General features: G+C 41.9%; 1 pseudogene; it reads left to right on the forward strand.

Moving 5' to 3' along the window:
* Positions 1 to 24,070, forward strand: LOC117445811 (alanine aminotransferase 2-like; annotated as a pseudogene).

The raw sequence follows: 24,070 nt of genomic DNA on the forward strand, positions 1-24,070 counted from the left end.
CTCTCACAGCTCATCCGTCAGACAGAGATGAGTTCCCTGCAGGAAGGAGACTTCACTCTGCGGGGGACCAGAGCCCCCAGCCGGCTGCAGGCTGCACGCGGCACCGATGAGTCAGCACAGGTGAGTCCCGCGAGACGCTGTGACCCACTTCAAAGACATGAGCCTGTTGAACTTTTCTGTCGGCTCCCAGACCGTAGTCGAGGAAACGGGGGGGGGGGGGGGGTGACTATCTGTCGTCTCCCAGGGCAGAAGCAACACACTTCGGGTTCAATAACCCACTTTATCGGAATGACTGGAGGCGAGCTCTTCTTGGGAGGTCGTTGCATTTATTCAGGGTTGCCAACTCTCACGCATCTGGCGTGTGACCAGGGGCGCCGTAAGGGGGTGAAAAGTTAGGACGATTCTAAGGGCCCGTGACTGACAGGGGCCCCAAAATGTTCAGAACATTAAGAAAAAAAATGTAAGTAACCTTTCATCAATCCTCAATAATTAACATTAATAGAACGTTATATTGATAAATTACTCACTAAACTTACGATTCATTTAACTTATTTTCTTGCAAAAGTTAATTACCCAAAGCCTCTGTACACCCCCTTCTATTTACGTGTAATGGTTTGGTCCTGCCTCCAAACGAGGTGCGGCACCGGTGTTGTGTCACATTATGCCACCCCGTCATGAAATGCCCCCCTTGTCACGGGAACGCGCATTTCTAAATGATACGTTTACGCCTCTAAATGACACGTTTACACCATAGGTTTACACCTTAAAAAGATGTTTAAAACGAAAAGTAAACGTTCAGGGTTTTTATTAATGGTAATATTCAGACTGTGAGTTGTTTAGTGGTAGCTCATAGTCTGATTCTTATGGTTTAACTTTCGCTCCATAAAATGCCCCCCCCCCCCCCAAAAGAGGTTTCTATGAATCCCACCCTCAAGCATTTTTCAGGGTATGGTTCTAGGACTGGCACCAATAAATGGAGCAAGTTTCAGGAATGTCACACTTTTATTTTGTAAGATAGCAAGGGGGGGCATATTGTGATGACCAGGCCTGTCATAAAATCCCCCCCCCCCCCCAAAAGAGGTTTCTATGAATCCCACCCTCAAGCATTTTTCAGGGTATGGTTCTAGGACTGGTACCAATAAATGGAGCAAGTTTCATGAATGTCACACTTTTATTTTGTACGCATAGCGTATATAATAATATGCTGACAAAGACTATGTAACATTTGTAAACATATTTTGATTATTAGATGACAACTATGTAAAATTAAACAATACATTTTAAAGCACGTTTATACAGACAGGACGTAACAATAATGATAAAAAAAAGATTAAAAAAAACAAAAACTGAAAAGGAAGTGACGAATGAATTTCGACATCTCAAATACGGAGCGAAAGTTAAACCATAAGAATCAGACTATGAGCTACCACTAAACAACTCACAGTCTGAATATTACCATTAATAAAAACCCTGAACGTTTACTTTTCGTTTTAAACATCTTTTTAAGGTGTAAACCTATGATGTAAACGTGTCATTTAGAGGCGTAAACGTATCATTTAGAAATGCGCGTTCCCGTGACAAGGGGGGCATTTCATGACGGGGAGGCATAATGTGACACAACACCGGCACTTGCAGGGAGTGAAAGCATGTGAGGAGGGATGCTAGTACTTAGCATACATACTGTGTAGTACCATGTTTCAACGACCAACAAAGTCAGGCTCTAAGAAAAGAAGAGAAAGGAGAGAAAGACAAGAGAGAGGGACTAAAGGGCGACAGTATGTCACCCAGTTTTTCACAAGAAAAGGTGGGTGTGGTCCATGAGTGGTGCAAATTAGTCTGCTAGCTAATGTTTTTTTGTTTACTAAGCTGACATTAAGTACTGTTAATATCTTTACAGCAAATGCACTGCTCTTCACTGCTCTTTTAGCTGACATTTAAAAGGTATGGTAGGTAATTCACTTCAGAAGCACTTTTTGTTATATTCCATGTAATGCTCTTAACATCCCGATAGCAATGAATATATTAAATGCTTTGACAATAAATACATACAAAAAAAATCATCTGTGGAAGCCATGGCGCTGTAAAAAGCACGACCAATCATCTGAGCCGGCCCAGCTAAAATAACTGGATGGCCTACCTGCCTGTCAGCCTTCCATCTGTGCACAAACTTATCTTGTGCCCTCATTGGTCATGTGCGCGTTTGTGTGTGTTGGAGGAGGGGCTATGTAAGGAACTCTGTAAGAAGGGGCAGATTTTTTTCGGTTGTGTATTTTCAAATTCTAGCGCACTTGAGCTGGTTTCTCCATTCTTACCTACCTACTAGGGGTGTAACGGTTCACAAACATTTCGGTTCGGTACGTACCTCGGTTTTTAGGTCACGGTTTGGTTCGGTACGTTTTCGGTACAGCAGAAAAAATTATCACAAAACATAACATATTTTTTAAAAATTATTATTAAACTGTGAATAATGTATTCACTCAAATAAATACAAAATATAATAAAATAAACATTAAGGTGCAGCATTTCGATGAACTGAAATAATCTGTATTTGAACTTTACTGTACTAGTAGGCTACTCACAAAACATAAAATATTAGTTTTGGGTTTTTAATTATTATTAAACTATGAATATTCACTCAAATAAATATAAAATATAATAAAATAAACATTAAGGTGCAGCTTTTCGATGAACTGAAATAATCTGTATTTGTACTGTACTGTACTAGTACCTAAGCAGCCAGTTTGATATTAGGACTTGCTTGTCATTTCATGTTTTTTTAAAGAAAGATGAACTTGTCCACATTGCTTGCCGAAAGGGCAGATCAGCTGGCACTAACAATGTCTCCTGCCGTGGAGAACACCCTCTCGCTAGGGACAGAGGTAGTAGCAGATACAGCCAGGTAGCGCTTTGCTAACATGGAAACATAAGGATATTTGCCGTTTGTAATAGCTATGGCTCGGTCTGAAGTTTTTGCGAGTGGTGGAGGCTTAAATGCTAGTGGGAGTTGGGTTTGCACTTCAGTCTTTTGGTACCGGTGATATTCACGTTCGGGTGATGCCTTTTCAAATGAGTGTGCAAGTTTGATGTATTGCCAGCCGCGTAACCAATTTTAGTTGAACAATGCCGACAAACAGCTTTGGTTCGGTCCACCTGTCTTTGTCCGTCATCCTTGTACGTAACTGCGAAACCAAAATGTTCCCCAACCGGAGACTTCAATGATGCTGGAGGATTTTCGAGCTCAACTTTATCTGCGTTCGCCATTTCGACAGTTCCTTAAATTACTGACTACATTTGAACACATCCCTCTGACCAGCTCGTCCAATTAAATGACTTGCTCGCTCTATGACGCGTTGAACACAATGGGAGCAAATTACTCTGAATGCTGCGACGCATTCACGTTCTCAATTTTTTACGTTTAAAGTTATATTTGTTCGGTACACTTCGGTACACACGTGTACCGAACCGAAGGGCCCGTACCGAATAATTTCGGTACGGGTACGTGTACCCCTACTACCTACCTACCTTTAATAAATGCAGGCACATTTTTAGCGCCTATTCATACTAAATCAGTTGTCCCTCCCCCTGGTGCCAGGTCCAACAGATCCATCTTTAGGCTCAGCAGCCCTGTCCCCCCATAAGGCTGAACCTGAACCAGCTTTTCTCCAAACTGAAGGAGGTGAGCAGCATTGTGTTGAATGCCACTTAACATATCTGAAGGGAGACTGGAATACAATATATATATATATATATATATATATATATATATATAACAAAAAGCTAACATCTAATTTAAATTATAAATTTCAAACACAGTATTTTCCCACATAGCCAATGATCTATATAAAACAAAAAACTGCTTTTAGTCTATTTAGGATGATGGACAGTTTGAAGCATTGAGTGATCAGTCTGTAAACAAAATGTTAATCACCGACATTTTGGTTATGATATTAATACTAATGTTATTATATTAAAGCAGGGGTGGGGAACCTCCGGCCCCCGGGCCATATACGGACCGCTAGACCATTTGGTACGGCCCTCGAGGTAATTTATAAACAAAGTGGCCTGTGCCTGGTGGTGGGGCCCAATGTGATATATTTTCATGGGGCCCAAAATCCCTGGCGGCGCCCCTGCGTGTGACACACACGTTCACTCTCAATCTCACGCTCTCACGCTGCCCAAACTATTCTCACGCCAAAACAAGAATACCGAAGACTAGAAACGGTTTTGAAAACTGTTGCCACGTGTTGATAGAAATCAACACGTAATGAAATAAGACCCCATGGTTTTATGATTGGTAGGTGTGTGGGCTGTCTTTCATTTTGACACACAGAACAATGGGGGCTATCCACCCTTATCCACAATGTAAAGTAATTCACACAGCCTCTTCCCTCTGTGAGGAGCAGCAGGTTCAGCTTCATTTAAATATGTCGTGTAGTAATAGATTTATTTATTTTTCTTCTCAAGAGAGTACCAGAATGTGTATTTTATGTTAGTATTTCAAAAATCTTTTTATTTACTACAAGACAAATGTGCCTTTTTATTTCATACAGTTCAATTTGGATTGAGACAGGGAAATAATCTAAAACCTCACACGTGGCGTTTCACTGTCAAGCGGGCGATATAGCGTGTATGTAATTACATTGCAAATACTGACTTGAGCCCCACCACTGTATGGGTTAGCCCAGGGGTCTGCAACCTTTTTGACCAAAAGAGCCATTTCGCTCCTTTTTCCCAAAAAATGTTTTGTCTGGAGCCGCAAAACATATTTCATAGTTTTTTATTGTTATATCAGACAAAAACTACAGGTTTTTTTGCATTTATTAGGCTATTTATTACATGATATAAAACTGTTAACCTCTAATAAGAAACAAAGAACTTTTATAAGGAGAATTAAAAATAATACACAGGCCTACTTTAAAATAAATTAAACACAGCACTTGGGGAGTCCTCTGCACATTTGAAGGGGGAAAAAATATTATTAAATGGGCCCACTTTGAAATAAATAAAACATATATCTGCACCCTAAAAAGAGTTAAAGATAAGAATGGAGAAACCAGCTCGAGTGCGCTAGAATTTGAAAGTACACAACCGGAAAAAATATGCCTCTTTCTTCAGACTTTCTTACAGAGTCCCTCCTCCAACACACACGAACGCGCACATGACCAATGAGGGCACGATATAAGTTTGTGCCCAGATGGAAGGCTGACAGGCAGGTAGGCCATCCAGTTATTTTAGCCGGGCCGGCTCAGATGATTGGTCGTGCTTTTTACAGCGCTACGGCTTCCAGAGATTAATTTTTGTATGTATTTATTGTCAAAGCATTTAATATATTCATTGCTATCGGGACGTTAAGAGCTTTCCATGGAATATAACAAAAAGTGTTTTCTGAAATAAATTACATACCCCATTGAATTATGACTGACGATCGTCAGCTGTCTTCCTCTCCCTTGTAAAGGCTGCACCACCGTTGACAACTTCTCTCTACATATCAAACATACCGGTAAACCAGCATTGTTTGCTGTGAAAGCATACAACTCTGTCCACGCAGAATTAAATCCTGTGTTCCTCCGGTACTTTTCTTTGATTTGTCCATAGTTCGCTCATCGAGCCGGGGGTCAGGTTATTCGCCTCCAAGAAAAGGCGCTCGCGCGGGACCGGAGCAGGATGTGACGCATATTTTAGGCTGCGGCCCCACGAGGACGAAAACGGCTAAACGCATAGGATTAACGCAAACGCAATCGCAAACGGCTTCCGTCCACATGCAATAATTATCCGGATAGTGTCTGCCCACACGAGACCGCTCCGTTTAGCTCCAACCGCTGGAGAAGCTGCAGTACATATGCAGGAGCCTCTACGTGGCGCTGTAACTTCCTCCACAAAAGCAGCGAAGAAGCATGGTTGTCATGGTTGCCCTTCTGTTTATTCTCCGCGGTGGGGGCCGAGGGAACCGGGCAGAGTTTTTCGCCAGTCAGCGTGTATTAAAGTTGAAATCTTCCGGACAAAATTATAAAAGTGCCGGTCAAAGGTCTTCTTTGTTATTTATTGAGCTTTAAAACAAATGAATAACGACTCTATATAATATAATGATAAAATACACGGAGCCTCTCTTTTTCCTCCTTCTCTTCGGACAGCGTCAGTGTCTGTCTCATGCAGCAGCTGATCCAGTAATGAGTGACCCGGCCGACAGTAAAAAATAAACATATTTATAACTAGTTTAGGGAGTTTGAGAGCTAATTAAAATAGCTAAGGGTGATGATCTGACTTGAAGTGTGTGTTTTGCTGCAGCGGGAGGAGCTGCAGGTGGGCAGAGCTGCGTGTCTCCGTCCTGTCAGATTAGACTTCACTCGCGAGAGAAAGATAAATAATCTGAATTCAGGATGCAGTTTACTTTGACGTGGGGGTGAGCAGCAGAGGTGGGGAGAGGCGGGGCTATTGCCTCATCATTATTGCTGTAGATGTTGCACAAACAACTGTAGCATGGTCAATAGCGTCCGGAGCACGATAGCAACTCTGCGATCCGCCATTGTTGTTGTTGTTGGTGGCGAAACACTTCAGCACTGGCGCGGGGTAAGCGGAGGTGAGCAGAAGAGGTGGGGAGAGGCGGGGCTATTGCGCAATCACTATCAGTGATCTGAAAATGTCCGTATAGGGCGCACACACGGAGCTGTTTGACCCCCCAGAGAGTGGCGTATGCATTTCTATCCACCTTGGGACCCGTTGTCGTTTCCTCAGTCGTTTAGTGCCATATTCGGTCGTCCTCGTGTGGCCGAACGGTCTATATGACACTAAACAGTAACGCAAACGACCGAATTCGTCCTCGTGGGGCCGCAGCCTGATGACCGAATACGGCACTAACGGGTCCCAAGGTGGATAGAAAGGCATACGCAACTCTCTGGGGGGTCAAACGGCTCCGTGTGTACGCCCTATCCGAACATTTTCAGATCACTGATAGTGATTGCGCAATAGCCCCGCCTCTCCCCACCTCTTCTGCTCACCTCCGCTTACCCCGCGCCAGTGCTGAAGTGTTTCGCCACCAACAACAACAACAATGGCGGATCGCAGAGTTGCTATCGTGCTCCGGACGCTATTGACCATGCTACAGTTGTTTGTGCAACATCTACAGCAATAATGATGAGGCAATAGCCCCGCCTCTCCCCACCTCTGCTGCTCACCCCCGCGTCAAAGTAAACTGCACCCTGAATTCAGATTATTTATCTTTCTCTCGCGAGTGAAGTCTAATCTGACAGGACGGAGACACGCAGCTCTGCCCACCTGCAGCTCCTCCCGCTGCAGCAAAACACACACTTCAAGTCAGATCATCACCCTTAGCTATTTTAATTACCTCTCAAACTCCCTAAACTAGTTATAAATATGTTTATTTTTTACTGTCGGCCGGGTCACTCATTACTGGATCAGCTGCTGCATGAGACAGACACTGACGCTGTCCGAAGAGAAGGAGGAAAAAGAGAGGCTCCGTGTATTTTATCATTATATTATATAGAGTCGTTATTCATTTGTTTTAAAGCTCAATAAATAACAAAGAAGACCTTTGACCGGCACTTTTATAATTTTGTCCGGAAGATTTCAACTTTAATACACGCTGACTGGCGAAAAACTCTGCCCGGTTCCCTCGGCCCCCACCGCGGAGAATAAACAGAAGGGCAACCATGACAACCATGCTTCTTCGCTGCTTTTGTGGAGGAAGTTACAGCGCCACGTAGAGGCTCCTGCATATGTACTGCAGCTTCTCCAGCGGTTGGAGCTAAACGGAGCGGTCTCGTGTGGGCAGACACTATCCGGATAATTATTGCATGTGGACGGAAGCCGTTTGCGATTGCGTTTGCGTTAATCCTATGCGTTTAGCCGTTTTCGTCCTCGTGGGGCCGCAGCCTCAGATACACCCACCTCCAAGATTTTTTTAACGCTGCTGTGTGGACGTACCAATTGTCAGACAAGCCAATACGCGCCGTCTTCCGAGCTCGACATTTGTCTCTCTGCAGCCCGAGGAGAGACGTGTGGAAGGGACCATCTACAAAGTGCAACGCCAGAAAGACATTCTGCAAAAATATGCAAAAACGAACCACCAAAACCACACATTACTAGTCTCCTATTTGTCATACTGCAATGTTTTGAAGATATTGATATCAATTTGGTTTATGGAGTATTGATCCTTAAAGTTCTTAATCTTTACTACCAACCTTTATGAAGCATGAAACCTGCGCTGCAGAGGATGTTAGAGCTGCAGGGGCAAGAATTCTTAAAAGGTCAAGCCGTTGATTTTTAAAAACTTTTAAAATATATTTATGCTTGGAATCACTAATTTTTGACTTTTTACAGTCAACATTTCTTAATTCCTTACCTTCCTATATATTAGTAAATTACATCATGTCTTTTTCTAGTTTCTTAGTATTAAGTTTAAAACAGTCTTCACCCTTCCAAAAAATACTGAACAAATGCTCAAACTAAATCTTAGAAGTATATCTGTTTCCCTTGTCTCAGAGTCCTTTGTTAAAAACGTGTGTGTTTCTTTTTTGTTCCCTCCTTTCTCTTCTCTTTCCTCCCTTACAGCTGATTCACATATTGCTAGCAGAGATATCACCACTAAACAAAGCTAGTTAGCATATTTTAAGCGGCTACATATTTAAACCATATCATCAGTGCCTCAGTCAGGACTGCAGAGTGCATGTGTATTGTGTTTGCGTGAAATGTTGTATTCATGCATTCTTTCACCAAGGTGTGACCAATAGCCCAGAGGGAGGGTGGGTAACCGAGCATGGGCACCATTCTCCTGACAGAATATTTGTATTCACTCAAGACTGTGCACAGCATATGGCTCCACACTATACTGTTAGGAGAGGAACTGTGATAATAAAAATAATACCCAAGTAGAGTTTAAACTGGGCCAGTATCAAAAGATAGCAGACTCTTCAGGATGCAGACAAGGCTTTTTACAACTCTGTGTGACGATTGGCTAAGGCACTTCAGTGCGGTTCACCCTTTGTGACTGGGGTTAGGGCAAAAATGAAATGTATTGATTTGTAAAAAAATGTAAATTCAAAAAAGGACACATACAAGGAAGGCAAAAGGGCAGGTGTTCGTCCCCCTTGTGTTTTCTCTTTGCATGTTCCTGCTTCCAGTGTTATATTATTACATTGTTTATTAAATTGTCCTATCTGACGCATTAACATGTCTATAGTATTTTTACTGTTATAAATAGATGCTGGTGGTTAAGTCATTTTTGTATGGGCCTATAGTTGGGTCATTTAGTTTGTAACAGTGCATCGTATTTTTAAATGGTTCTCTAAAAGTAAGTAACAGCAGTGCAATATGATCTATTTAGCTTGCTTTAAACAGCTACACCGGTAAATCCTGCTTTTGTGTGAGGCTATGACACAATGTTTTCTTCTTTAGGGACTTTTATTTCAGTATTTTACAAAGACTTATTATTTCCCATCACTCTTCATCACATGCATACATTTGAGTTATTAATTACAATACAAAATGTTTAAAAATAAAAAAAACGATGCACTCAATGACTTCATGCTTTACTCATTTACTTTATATTATTATAATACTAAAACACTTAGGCTTAAGCTAACATGTCCTGGGTACAAATTCCCTCCAGTGGATGACATGTAGATGATTAAAGATAAACTTGGTTACTCTATTGCAAGAGCATTACTGTTATAGTGCAGGTGTAAGGTGAAATAAAATGTTTTTTTACAACCTCCTTGCAGTTATATCACACATTTCTTTTCTCAGGGAGCCGAGAAACCCTTCCAGCAGGTGATGGATGTCAGCACAGGAGATCCCCACAGGGCAGGGATGAAACCTGTCTCGTTTGTGCGGCAGGTTTGTTTAAAATGTGATCTCTGTGTGTGTGTGTGTGTGTGTGTGTGTGTGTGTGTGTGTGTGTGTGTGTGTGTGTGTGTGTGTGTGTGTGTGTGTGTGTGTGTGTGTGTGTGTGTGTGTGTGTGTGTGTGTGTGTGTGTGTGGTGTGTGTGTGTGTGTGTGTGTGTGTGTGTGTGTGTGTGTGTGTGTGTGTGTGTGTGTGTGTGTGTGTGTGTGTGTGGTACCTCTCTGACTATCTGTGACCAGTCTGACAGCTACTAACGGAGCCTGTCTCCACCTGTGTGTGTTCTCAGGTCTTGGCAGCGTGTGTCTACCCCAAGCTCCTGGATGAAAAAAGCCTTCCCCTGGATGCCAGGCAGAGGGCAAATACGCTTCTGGGGGTCTGCAGTGGAAGGAGCGTGGGTAAGAAGGAAATACTACTCATTCATTCGTCCAGGCAACAACACATTTTTTAGAATTCCTTTAACTGGCAACTCTCCTCTAATGGCTGATCTATAAAATGTTTCGATTGCAGGCTCATACTGTGCAACAACCTATGGCATACCATATGTCTGTAAAAGTGTTACAGAGTTTATCATGAGGCGAGACGGTGGAGTGAGCTCAAACCCAGAAGACATCGTCATCTCCTCTGGTTCTACGAAGACATTGTTGGTAGGATGATAAAGTATCTTTGGAGTATGATTAGTAGTGGCATTTTTTGGAGATGAAACATACATCTTAATTCTGCATTACAAATAAACGTCCATTAATTAGCTTAGAAAGTCAGCATCCTAACAATGGCAATGCTGACATGTGGATGTTTACTATGTTCATATTCTTAGTTATGTGTGTACAAATGCTAACATTGGCTAATAAGCACTAAACACAAATCCAGAAGGTTGATGGGGATATCGTTTGTTTTGCAGGAATTTAGTTATAAACTAACCATTGGTGCAAGGACTATTCTGACCGGCTGTCGGCACTCTTTGTAAAGAGTGTCACCAAATATATTACAATCCAATAGGACATTGTTGAGACTTTTCACCTACAAAACTAATCGTAGTGGAGTAGTCAAAGGAATTGAGTCCGTGGGTTACATGAATGTTTGAACTTTATTTCATGGCAATCCATAGGTGTTACGACCTCTCTAAACAAAAAAGGTGACTTAAACTAGAGACACTGGAAACCAAAAATGTGTAAAGGATGCAAAAGACAGTTCATTTGGAGAAGTGCTTTAGCTTTTAAGGCCGCTACACACCAACCTGAGACCAAAGAACGCGTACCGAAGGTGTCCCGACTTTTACGTCCCGACTTTTACGTCTGCTACGTCGCCTGCGTCGGCATGTTGAATCGGACGCGGGAGGTGTGAAAATGTGCCGTAAAGCAACGACGGTGCGGGACACACCAACCTGAGTAGGGCGCCGCGAATGCCCGACTGCCTCTGACGGCCTCTGACTCCCAAAATTGGGTAGGTGTGTCAGGGCGTTTAACCTAAGCAACTGTACTCAAAATTGAAAGGAAATTAAAAAAGGGATAGGCCATCCGAGCTGTATCACAAAGGATACATTTGTCTCAGTTGGCTTTACAGTTAAAGCATATGACAACCCCAGTGTTTATATTGGCCACCTTCCAGTTGAACAACAGTTGGGGAAGCCTCCTAATCTACCTCACAGTGGACCAATACAATCCTCTAAACTTCATGAGAAAAAGACTGAACCAAGCCTCATAAATGAAATACCAGTGAACAAAAAACACATTGTGCTCATGCACGGCCACACAGAACACTGTGTGAGATTCTAACACTCAGCTATTTAGAAATGTATGTTGTCTTGGCTTGTCTGAACACACCTGCTCAGGTACACGTCGCCAAGTATTTTCCAACAGGAATTACCACATTCATTTCATTTCATTTCAAACCTTTATTTATTCAGGTTGGTCCCATTGAGATCATAGATCTCTTTTTCAAGGGAGACCTGCAGCATATAGATTCCACATGAAACATAAAACAATAAAGGACATTATACATTATATTTACAGGATACATAGTTATAGACATTTACAAGTGCCCATTGTATCAGCAAGCATTTCATTTTGCCTAGCTTTAAAAACATGCAGAGGAATGAGATTGCTCAGTTTCAATTCTTGCTGAAGATTGTTCCAAGCAAGTGGAGCTGTACGCACATAAAAGCTGTCTTACCGAAGACAGTCCTTGCTCTTGGCACATCTAACAAGACTACATCATGTGACCTCAGACAATAGCTGCTTGCAACTCTCTGTGTTATCAGAGAGCAGATATAATACGGGAGTTTACCCAACAAAGCTTTATAGATAAACGTGTACCAATGACTGAGCCTCCGTACAGAGAGTGATGGTAAACCTGCCTTGGTATACAGTGTACAGTGATGTGTAAGCGCTTTACAATTTGTGACAAATCTCAGAGCACTGTGATACGCAGCATCCAATTTGCTCAGGTAATTGGCAGGTGCATTCATATACAACAAATCACCATAGACCAGCACAGGTAAAAAGGTCACAGTGACTAGCCTTTTCCTGGCCTCAAGCGAGAAACAGGACTTGTTTCTGAAAAAGAACCCTAGCCTAACCCTCAGTTTTTTAAGCAGGTTATTGAGATGAAGTTTAAAAGAGAGACAATCATCAAGCCAGATACCAAGGTATTTGTAACAGGCAACAACTTCAAGTTTTGTTCCTTGCATAGTTACAATATCTAAAACAGGCTCTGGTGTCTTTTTAGCTTTTGAAAAGAGCATTACCTTGGTTTTATCCACATTTAAAAGAAGCTTTAATTCAGAGAGCTGAGTCTGAATAGTGTTAACAACAGCCTGTAATTTAACACCAGCCTCCTGAATGGAGGGACCTGCACAGTACATCACAGTATCATCCGCATAAAAATGTAAAGTACCTTCATCCACATTATCACCTACACTATTAATATATATGGAGAATAAATGTGGTCCTAAAACAGAACCTTGTGGTACACCATTAGAAATGTTTAACCATTCAGAAGACAGTCCATCAAAATGAACACATTGGGACCTTTCAGAGAGGTAGTTCACAAACCACCCCACTGCATTGCTGGATATGCCAATACTGAGTAGCCTCTGCTTTAAGATGCGATGATCAACGGTGTCAAACGCTTTGGAAAGGTCAATAAACAGAGCTGCACAACTCTGCTTATTATCTAAAATACTAGTAATGTCATTTACCACTTTCATTGTGGCAGTGATGGTGCTGTGTTTCTTTCTGAATCCTGACTGATGTTTAGACAGGATATCATTTATACATAAAAACTCCTTTACCTGTTCACTCACTAGGCGTTCAAGAACCTTAGCCAGAACTGACAATTTAGAGATTGGCCTATAGTTATTTAAAATAGTTGCCTCCCCTCCTTTCAGTAAAGGCAAGACATAAGCAGACTTCCATACTTCCATACTTCCGTATTTATGTGGAACATTTGTTAAAATTAGATCAATTAAGGAGGATTTATTTGGGGACTTAATATTTGGGCGAGTAGGACTGTCTATAATCTGGGTAAAATTCAATGAGGTACACAGGTTTTTAAAATCCTCTGACACAGAAGTTAACCAGTCCCAATTAAAATCACCAAGCAGCACTATTTCCTTGTAGGAAAGTTGCGATAACAGTTTTGCCAAAGACGATAAAGAGTCCTTAACAGCCGAGGGGGCCCTGTAGCAGCCCACCACCATGAGCTGTTGACCCTTTGTTACCTCAATATTCACGGCTAAAAATTCTAGCTGTTTACTAACAGATTTGGAAACCATATTAGTTACACAAAACTTATTTTTCACATAAATGGCAACGCCACCACCTTTTTTAGGCCGGTCAGTACGATATACACTGTAACCATTTATGTAAATGTCAGAGGCCAAAATGGATTTATCTAGCCACGTTTCTGATAAGACAATGACATCAGCATCAGTCGAACTCGCCCAAATACGGACAAATCTAATTTAGGTAACAGACTACGCACATTTAAATGAATTAAACCTAGCCCAGATCTAGATATAAAATCAGCAGGAGTAGCTATTTGACTAATACTGCTAGGTGGACCTGGATTTGGCTGTACATTTCCTGATAGTAACAACAATAAAAATACCAAGCACCTTTTCCTCTTAATCAACACACATACATTGTCAGCTGATCTAGAGTCACCAGCAAACTTCGCGAAAGTGAGATTAGAGTTTAAAAAACAATTCTGAAGGACCATCGTGCAGGCATGTGAGAAAGACAAACATTTCCGAAATGAATGTCCGCGACAGTGCAACCAGCAATTGTTTGTGCAACACCTCCGAAACTGTACAGGGGATGTCCACTGCGGGCGGCAGAACATACCCGAATCCAGTAGATTGTTGTAGATTGAGCGGCGATATGCGGTGTGAGGAGCGGCGAGAAGGGCGGCGAGAGGGACATTAAGAATAAACACATTAAAGAATCATGCCAAAACGTTTTATACTGTGTAGTACTGTTGCATTATCTTTATTGTATTCTTAATGGATGTGTTCAGATCGTTCTGCACCTGATGGCCAGTGGGGAAGGGGAGAATCGCACAGGTGTGTTGACCCCGATGCCCTGCCCACACACCCTGCCCACACTGCTGAACATGGCTGGATTGACTTTGGTGCCTTACCAGCTGTTGGAGGACCAAGGCTGGGCTGTAGAACTGGACGAGCTGCACCGAGCTCTGAGAACCACTAGGGGACACTGTTCTCCCAGAGCAATTTACATCAGCAATCCAGGAAACCCCACAGGTAAATGCGAGCAGATACATTGACTGATCTCCGAACTACAATCATTGTTGCTCACTATTAAATGTACTTCTAGGTCATGTGCAAGACAGGAAATCAATAGAGGAAGTTATTCGTTTTGCTGCAACCGAAGGCCTCGTCCTGTTGGCTGATGAGGTGATTACAAGCTTAACAGGGACACTGATTCATAAAAGTTGTTCCCAATTTCAAACAAGTTACCTTTTTTCTTGTCTTCCTAAAACCTTCTAGGTGTACCAGGACAGTGTGTATGGACAAGGGAAAGAGTCTCTTTCCTATAAGAGAGTCCTGTTTGAGATGGGCAAAGAGTACTCAAAGAAAGTGGAGCTGGTCTCCTTCCACTCATTATCCAGCGCCTGCATGGGAGAGTGAGTGTCTTTAAAGAGGACATGTTATTCTCATTTTCCGGTTTATTCTTGCATTTTTCAGATTTCTATATCTGCATGGTAACCCTAACCCTAACCCTAATGTCCCCCTTAGTCCATCTGTTCGTCTACACAAAAGTATCTTTGCTTTGCTTAAGAGCAAATCCTTTATGCAATGAAACAGAGGGCCACACTTCCCTCCTTACACATCAAGTAATAATCATACCAAATCTACATTTAGATTCAAGACATCCAGATAAGGTTCTCATCTTATTGTGACATCAAGGCACCCAGAGCCTCACCAGGGGCGGACTGGCCATCGGGACGTTCGGGACGAATCCCGATGGGCCGGTACTGAAGTGGGCCGGTCGGACGATGTGGGCCGGCCGGTAACCGGCAGGGCTCGACATTAAATGGCCCGCTGGCCCGGAAGCACTATTTAGACACCCCGGGCCAGCATAACGTACTTTCCACTTGCCCGCTCGGGCCACTAAAAATATAAAAATGGTCCTGTGGTATTGGTATTTTGACTAGCAATTTAGTTAAATTGTTTCGTTTATCAACGCTACAACATAGCGTTCCATGAGTCGGTTGTCGTTGTTGATGGGTGAAAAGCAAACAGCTGTTTGCTCCGGAGCGCAGCGGGAGCAGGCTCCGGTGAGCGGGAGCGCGCTGCTTCACTACAGACTATCGCGCCACCTAACCATTCGCCAAATGTTTTAATACCAGCGGTAACCGGCCAAGCGTCGGGCAAAAAACAATCTTCAAATAAAAGAAAGTCACCGGAGGAGTTAAAAGGAGAGTGACAGGGAGTATGAGAAGAAGAGGGAGAGAAAGTTTTCAGCCAGCTTGATCGATGGAGTTGGCTGCAGTGACGCGTCCCTAAAACCCTTTTATAATCTATCGATTAGATTTATGATTCGAAAATTATAAAAGTAGGGTAGACCATGTGGAGATTATCCGGCCTGAACAAAAACGTGCATTTATCAAACGGGTTTGTTTTCCACAGACCTATTTCCAGCTATTTTCCAAAACCCTTGTCGAGGGAACCAGCAGCTTACTTCCTGGTTTTAGGACGCGTCACTGGCTGCACCTCTCCATATGATGCCAATATAAACAAGAGGCTTGTTTGAGACAAGCAAACCTGCGCAAGACCTGCCGCAGTTGCGATCAACGTCTTGCTAGTGCGTTGCATGATGGTTAGTAATTTTGTCCGACTTGCTCTGGAGGCTCGCCCCACATGAGACTTTGAAATCTCGCGGGACAAAGACGCCCGCAGCCTTAAGAGCGAGGCGAGGCGAGTTGGCACAGTTGCTCTCCACGAGCTGCGGAAGCGAAATGCTTGATGGGAAACGGCTCGCTGGTATCTCGAACCTGAGCGCTCATTGGTGGTTTTTACCACGTGCTGCTTGATGAAAACTCTCCAATTGGCTGGCAAAAGTTGTTGTTGTTTTGTGTCAGTTTTACGTCGCCACATCCATTCCCATTTTTCATCATTGTTCCACAATGTTTATCATCATGAAATTAATATCTATATATTTTATACTATACTGCTTACCGTTTTCATACTTTATATCTTAGCATATTCAGACACACTGTTCATACTGCTCACAGGCTCATATCTAGTGTATTCATACCCCACTGTTTATTCATCATTCAATTCATTCATTATGTTATTCTGTAGATTGTGTACATTACTTTCCACTTCACTGCTTGTTGCAGCTGGTTAGAAGCGAAACTGCATTTCGTTGTCTCAGTACCTGAATATGTGCAATAACAATAAAGTTTCTCTTTAAGTTAAACCAAATCATTAAAATAAAATCTATTGTAATGTAATGATTTGGTTTAACCTTATTTATTGAATACATCATTTAAAATGGCAAGATTAAATCAAATTACATCCATGTTGTACACATCATAAAGCTTAAAGTGGCAGCTAAAGAATTAACACAGCAGCAGGTCTGTTCAATTCATGCTCATGAAGCTTCATGTGTGCGGATCTGAAGGGACTGATCATTTGTAGCCTGTCCACCTATCAGTTTTGCAAACATTAAGAGGGGGGAGCATTTCTATTGCATCCACTTCATCGGCAACGAAAAACGCCAACGCAATTTCCGCCATTGCAAACCCAGCCAGTCAAGCCGACTCAGAGTCCGAGCTGTCCGACTTAAGACGAGCTTTTTTGACACCTCCCCCGGCTGCGATCGGCTACCCTCGTCTACTTCGAGGCGAGCCGCAATGTGTCTCAAACAAGCCTAGTGTCTTCTGTCGGCTCTGTACATCAATGCCGACCTATGCTGACATGTAAGTAAAGAGTAGACAATATAAAGGTATTGGCAAAATGTCCCAGCAGTTTAGGATAATGAAGGTTCTAATCAAATCTATTACATAGCCATTACATGTCTAACTCCTAATGACAGGAAGGCAGAAAGTGCATTATACAAATAATAATAATAATAGCAGACATTTTTTAACAATGACCACAATATCATTATTTTAATAAACCAAATATGAACAATTGAGGAAAATGAGGAAGAACTGATGATTAAAATGTTGTAGTACAAGTAGTAATGTAGTTAGTGCATACATTACTATTGCAACAAATGTGTTAATTTTCTTCATTATTAGTCGATTTTTTTTTTGGACGAATGCTCCGGGCCAGTGGTTACAATGGTGGGGCCAGTGATAATACAAGTCCACCGGCCCGTAGGTAGACATTATTTACCCTTAATGTCTACCGCTAGTAAATTGTCTACCCCCCCCAGTCCCCCGAAAATTTACTAGCGGTATTTACTAGCGGTATTTACTAGCGGTATTTACTTGCGGTACCGCGGTGGGCCGGCGGTACCGAAGTGGGCCGGTCGAGAGTCCCGGGCTGATTTGTAGTCCCAGTCCGCCCCTGGCCTCCACACATATATATATTTCTTCATGTGTGATACAAATGTTTCCATCACACTGTGTTTACGTAGGTGTGGTCTAAGGGGAGCGTATATGGAGGCAGTTAACCTGGACCCAGCCGTGATGAAATATTAAGAGATGCGCAGGCCCCTTCCAGCCCTCCAGTTTTACCACAGCTCGCTCTGGAGGTCATGGTCAATCCACCCACCCCTGAAGATCCTTCCTATAAACATATTCACAGGTATTGGAAAAACAAACCCATGTTCTTCTCAAATATTCTTATATAGTTATAAATGCACCACATTAACGGCCCAGTCCACACAGCGGTGTGCGTTGACGCTTGCCGGCGGGCGTGTCTGACACTCGACCACACAACAATCAAATGAATCTCCCGCCCCTGACACACAGCAGCGGTTTGATTGGCTAGAGCTTGTACTGGCATATGATTCGATTAGCTGACGCTTCTTCTGCCAGGGCGTCAAAAGTTGAAACATTGCCTCAACTTTTGCCAGCGAGCCACGCCAGCTACGCTCCGCGTCGCTTCCCACGATGCAGTCGGCTAAAAGTGACGTCACCCCCATTCAAAGTGAATGGCAGAAGCGTGGAAGCTTCAGCGCATGCCGCTGTGTGGACGGGCTCGTAATAACCTCTATTGTTAGCCAAGGAGGAAACACTGCTCAGTCATGCAGGATATTTCCAAAACACTGTGTTTAGTTCAGGTCATTTTAGGTAGTTATAGTGTAACTTATCTAAAAACAGGGCGGAATGAAGGCAAAAACAATATGGTCACAATTGAGCCTGAAAATACAAAACAAGGAGCTGAAAGACGCAAAAATAACCTTTGCTGTAGAGCTGCGGAAACTGCTAGTATGGGGGTAGTTTTGGCCCAATACCAAACCAACCCCTACACATTCCCTCTACTCACTTCCACTCCGTTTGATGGTTGCATGGAGAGTCAGCTACACTGAGTGCTGTTCCAAACCAACATGTACGGGGTGGGAGTGGCCAACCAACAGTTAGTCAGCATCTCTTACGACCAACCACCTGCCTACCTGACCATGTGCAACGCTGTTTGTGTCCGTCATGTAACACGCTGTGTACACATAGTTCTGTGCTAAAAGGCATTAGTAAAATGCACAGATATAGAAATGTCACATTGTCATACAGATGCTAAAACTTCAAGGTTACATCATAATCTTATTTTATATTTTTGCTTGGATCATACACCCGTGTCTTATCTTGAAAAAACGGCAGACGTGTGCATCTGATAGTATATTTATAGTGACTGTTGCAAAAACGAAGCAGCTCATAAATATCTGATCTAAAAATTAAACGAGGTTTACAAAAAAATTGAATGCCACGATTGATTGAGTTTTTATAATAATAGATGCTCACCATGGTTAAGAAAAGTTTTTCCTTGAGAAAGGCAAGTTTTTCCCAAAGCTGTATTTACACCCTCCACCTTAAAGAAGGAAGCCTCATTCAGCTGTGGGTGTGACGAATTCACTCACAGAGTGGGAGTGCGTTGGGGGCGGTTTGGAATTGGGCCTCTATGTTGCTCTTTCACTATGAATGATTCCTTTCACAATCATCTTCACTTAAAATCATTTCAATAATTTCAGGAGATTCTTCACTCTATGACAACCTTGTCCCAGAATGCTCAGCGTGCTTGTGAGTTCCTGAATGATCTATCAGGGATCAAATGCCAACCAGCGAGGGGGGGAGTTTTTCTTTTTCCCCGTCTGCATTTACCACCTCAGATGGTAGAGGAGGCCAAGGTGAGGGATCATCGTCACTGGACCTCAAGCCCAAAACTTTTTTACAAAGGTTTATGGCTGTTTATTATTAATACAAGAATATACTATTCTCTGAATATTTAAAAAAAAAAGAAGCACTGATTATAAGAAATATTATTAAGTTGATTCATGTTGTGCATCATATCTCATATTATGCCTTGAAAAGCTTTAATTACAATGGGTCAAGGTGATTTATTCCAGATGTTAGGAGTGGAGGCAGATGTGCTTTACTGCCAGAGGTTACTGGAGGAGGAAGGTGTGCGTTTGGGAGCCGGCTGTGAGAACGGACAAGTAGATCCAAACTTCCACATCAGGTAAAAAGAAAATGCCTGATACCTTCATGTAGGCATCTGTTATTTAAAGGGACCCTGTTATGCTAGTTTACGTTTTGAAGGTGTGACATGTCTCCATTCTTTAATGCTGCAGCACCTCTTTTCACCCTCTGTCTGAAACCAGAGCCCATCTGCTTTGATTGGTTAGCTGGCCGTCTATATTTGATTGGTCTACCGCTTAGATATGTTCCGCCCCTTAACCTCTCACGTACAATGTGTTGGAGCACTAGCCAATAGAAGAGTGAGTGTAACACAGTGATATAATTATTTTCCAGAATTAAACAAATTGGAGTCAAATGTATGCGTTTCAGCAGTGGCGAGCCGTGACTTTTATACCTAGGCCCTCTGACCCCCCCTTCCCTCTAAAAAAAAGGAGATATTACGTCTCAACTATACTTCAGCGGAATATCAAAACAGCGGTCTGGGGTGAAACGCATCAATGACAGCGACCCTCTACCACACAAAATAACATCATTTATACCTACACCTATCATGACAGGGCACACACAGCCAAGTAGCAATTACAAATGAATTAAGTCGGCACGGCGGCCCGCATTGAAAATGACTTAGGCCTACCTTTGATGATCAAATCACTGAAACACAAAGTCCATCCTCCTGTTCTTTTGGATGAAGCACTTCATGGCGGGGTCATTCAGCTGATCCTTTGCCACTCCAATTTATCATTGTAACTCAATCTTTAAAATGACTCGGTTAATAATTTCGCAAAGATGTCCTCACTATCACTGAAGTGAGCCATCGAGAACGAACTTATGCTAATTAGAAATCTATCGATCATAAATCTATCGATTAGATTTATGATTCGAAAATAATAAAAGTAGGGTAGACATGTGGATATTATCCGGCTGAACAAAACGTGCATTTATCTAACAAGTTCGTTTTCCACAGACCTTATTTCGAGCTATTTTCCAAAACCTTATGGAGAAATCCCACTGCTTTCTGTCGAGGGAATCCGAGCGAAGCTTACTTGCGGGTTTTAGGACGCGTCACTGGACCACTTGCATACACCTCACAGCGGGCGGAACCTGTCATAAAGTCCGCGAAAATAAAGCCCGCCCATTTAGAGGGAAGATATGATTGGTCAATTGTACTGTCATTTGACATTACTCTCTCATTGAGTTACTATGGCGGGCCCTCTGTGAATCTACAGAGGGACCAACAAGCCCTCCGGTCTTCACATAACTCGCAGACGGCATTTAACCCTTCACATTCCAACAGAAACTGAACAGGCAGTTTCGAAGGATTTATTTCTTTGGAAATATTATTTTAAATACAATTATCAAGTTATTTTGGTAAAACTAATGAAAAATGTAACAACAAAAAAATATAAAAAATAATATTTAAAAAAAAAACGTTTTTTTTAATGTTTTCAAATATTATTTTTTAGAATATCTTAGGCCCTCACAGAGGGCCTAGAGGGCCCTGACGGTTCGCCACTGCGTTTCAGGAATGGGGGAGTGTGCGAGAGAGAAATTTGGGATTTTAGCCTTTGTAGACCATTTACATGAGAAGAAACCTACATTACACACTAGAGGAAAGGAAACCCCAAAAAGCATAAAAAGGCCCCTAAGGGAATACAAAAAAACAGAGTTCACTGTTGTTGTTGTTGTTGTTGTAGTTTTTTATAGAGAGAACATTGTACTAAGATACATTATTAAAGACTTTTGGAAAGAGAGGGCATTATGAAACCCAGGGACTTTTTGTGACATTTATGAAAAGTTTTGTGAAAATATGTTCATTTAACCAAGAGTGCTTTATCCATTTAGAGAGCTACTAACTAACTTAGTCACAGAAAAAATGTACATGTAATTTGGTTGGCATGTAAATCTATCACTATTTATTTATTAAAAATCCTCTTCTCCTAACATTTTGTATTTGTATTGAATAGCTCTCTTAGATGCTTTGTGGAGAACTTATATATTCATTTCATCTTAATTGTAAGGAGAAATCATTATAAAACATTTACTTTTCCAAGGTTTTTTGCTTGGAATTTGACACTAGGAGAACTCTTTGAAGCCCGAAGCTTTGTGAATATGAACTATGAAATATGAAGACATTTTGTAAAGTGGGAACATCCTGGAAAGTGTTGGACAGATCATTCCCCTATAGCAGGAGTGCCCAACCTTTTTTGAACCGAGAGCTACTTTTAAAGTTGCCAGTCTTCCCGAGATCTACCAGTCCAAATCGAGAGGCGTAGCCATTACTGACAGCCTACTACCAGGAAAATACACACTTCTACTTGTATAAAACTGACCTTTGTACAATTAATACTTCATAAAATACTGCAGATCCTTTATCTTACCTCTTTCTAATCTACACACATACAAGTATGTTACTGAATTTACACAACAGTGTTGTTGATACAGAGTTGGAGTTTATTCACACGTCACATACTACAGTGGGTAATGTTTTCAAGAAACATTGAACAGTGCTGCCACATATGACACAGGGAAAAAAGAAAAAACTCTGAACCCTTTCTTTGCCATTAAATAAAAATAGTGTTGCTACAAAAGTATAAATTAGGCTTACTAATAAGACAACTCAGATCTGAAGCTACACAGGAATCTGCTGCCAAAGTGCAATAAAAAAGACAAAATTAATAGAATCAAACCCTTTTTTTGTTTTATTTTAGTAGATTATACAAAGAAATGCCTTTAAAATAGGATGCAAGCAACACTAGTTTCTTAACCTGAATTGATAATAGACTATAATCAATTTAAGTGTGCATTCTTATACCATTGTGTACAATAATTAAAATGAATAAGTTCAAACAAACTCAAACTCACAGCTGATTAATAACGGTATCTAACTTGAGTTTTTATCATATCAAAAACCTGTTGAAATTCTACTGTTATTTTTATTACGCATCGGCAGCCTCCAGGAATGCTTCTTTCACAACTTCGCCGTCTTTGAAAGACTTCATGTGTTTCGCAAGAACGTGACTGACACGATAAGATGCTATGGTAGCAGCCTTGCTCTTGTTGTTGGGCCTGGTGGAAATGGACTGCTGTGCATTTAGCTGTCCTTTCAGGTCCCTCCCCTTTTGGGAGCATAGGGCAGAATTAGGAGGGAATTCCGTCTCGTAGCGTTTGTGCACTGTTTTGAAATGCCGCTCCTAAATTACTCTTCTTCGATAAAGCCACGCTCACATTGCAGATGAGACAGATGGACTTTGAATTGGAATAGATACAAAAATAATCATCCTCCCACTTGGAGTGAAAATATATATGTTTTGCTTCTGCCATGATTGCGGTCTTGTGTGTGTGTGCGGACTGTCTCTAGTCTCTCTGTTGACACGGACAATGTCAGCGAAATAGTGCCCACTGCCCACCAGCCACGCCCCGACACATGGGGTCACGCCGGCCAATCACAAAGCTTTGATGCGTTCAAGTGCATTCTTCTGGCACAGGAAGATTATCTTATAGGACATTAACGATAAAACAGAATATTGTTGTTCTATTTTTAGACACATCTCGCGATCGACTGGGAATCTCCCCGCGATCGACCGGTCGATCGTGATCGACTGGTTGGGCACCCCTGCCCTATAGTGTGCCGTGGCAGGGTAATAGGGACTCTTTGTTGGGCATATTTATCTCCCTGCAAGTTTTTCTTCATTTTAAATGTATAATTCTGATCAAGTCACCAATGATTTGTCCTTTAGACTCATATATGTGTTCATACATGGTAATGCATTGTTTTCTTTCCCCTCAGGTTGTGTGTTTTGGCTCCTTCCGACACCCTGGACGAGATCTTGGCACGACTTCACTCTTTCCACCTGCGCCTGCTGGAGAGGTTTCCCTGAGTCAAGGACACAGACTCGGGGGAAAATACAGAATCCTGGTCAACACTACATATTTTTTTATTACTGCTAATTGTTTGATTGACACTGTCAAATACAATTATAACTTTTTTTGGATGCTTCAGCCTAAATTATACTTCATTACTGTATTTTGACTTTTAAAACAGAGGATGTAAGCTGTCCACTGACACTTTTTGAATATTTCAGATTAATCTCACCTCTTTAAATA

This window comes from Pseudochaenichthys georgianus, chromosome 4 (assembly GCF_902827115.2).
Source record: "Pseudochaenichthys georgianus chromosome 4, fPseGeo1.2, whole genome shotgun sequence".
Classification (NCBI taxonomy): domain Eukaryota; kingdom Metazoa; phylum Chordata; class Actinopteri; order Perciformes; family Channichthyidae; genus Pseudochaenichthys; species Pseudochaenichthys georgianus.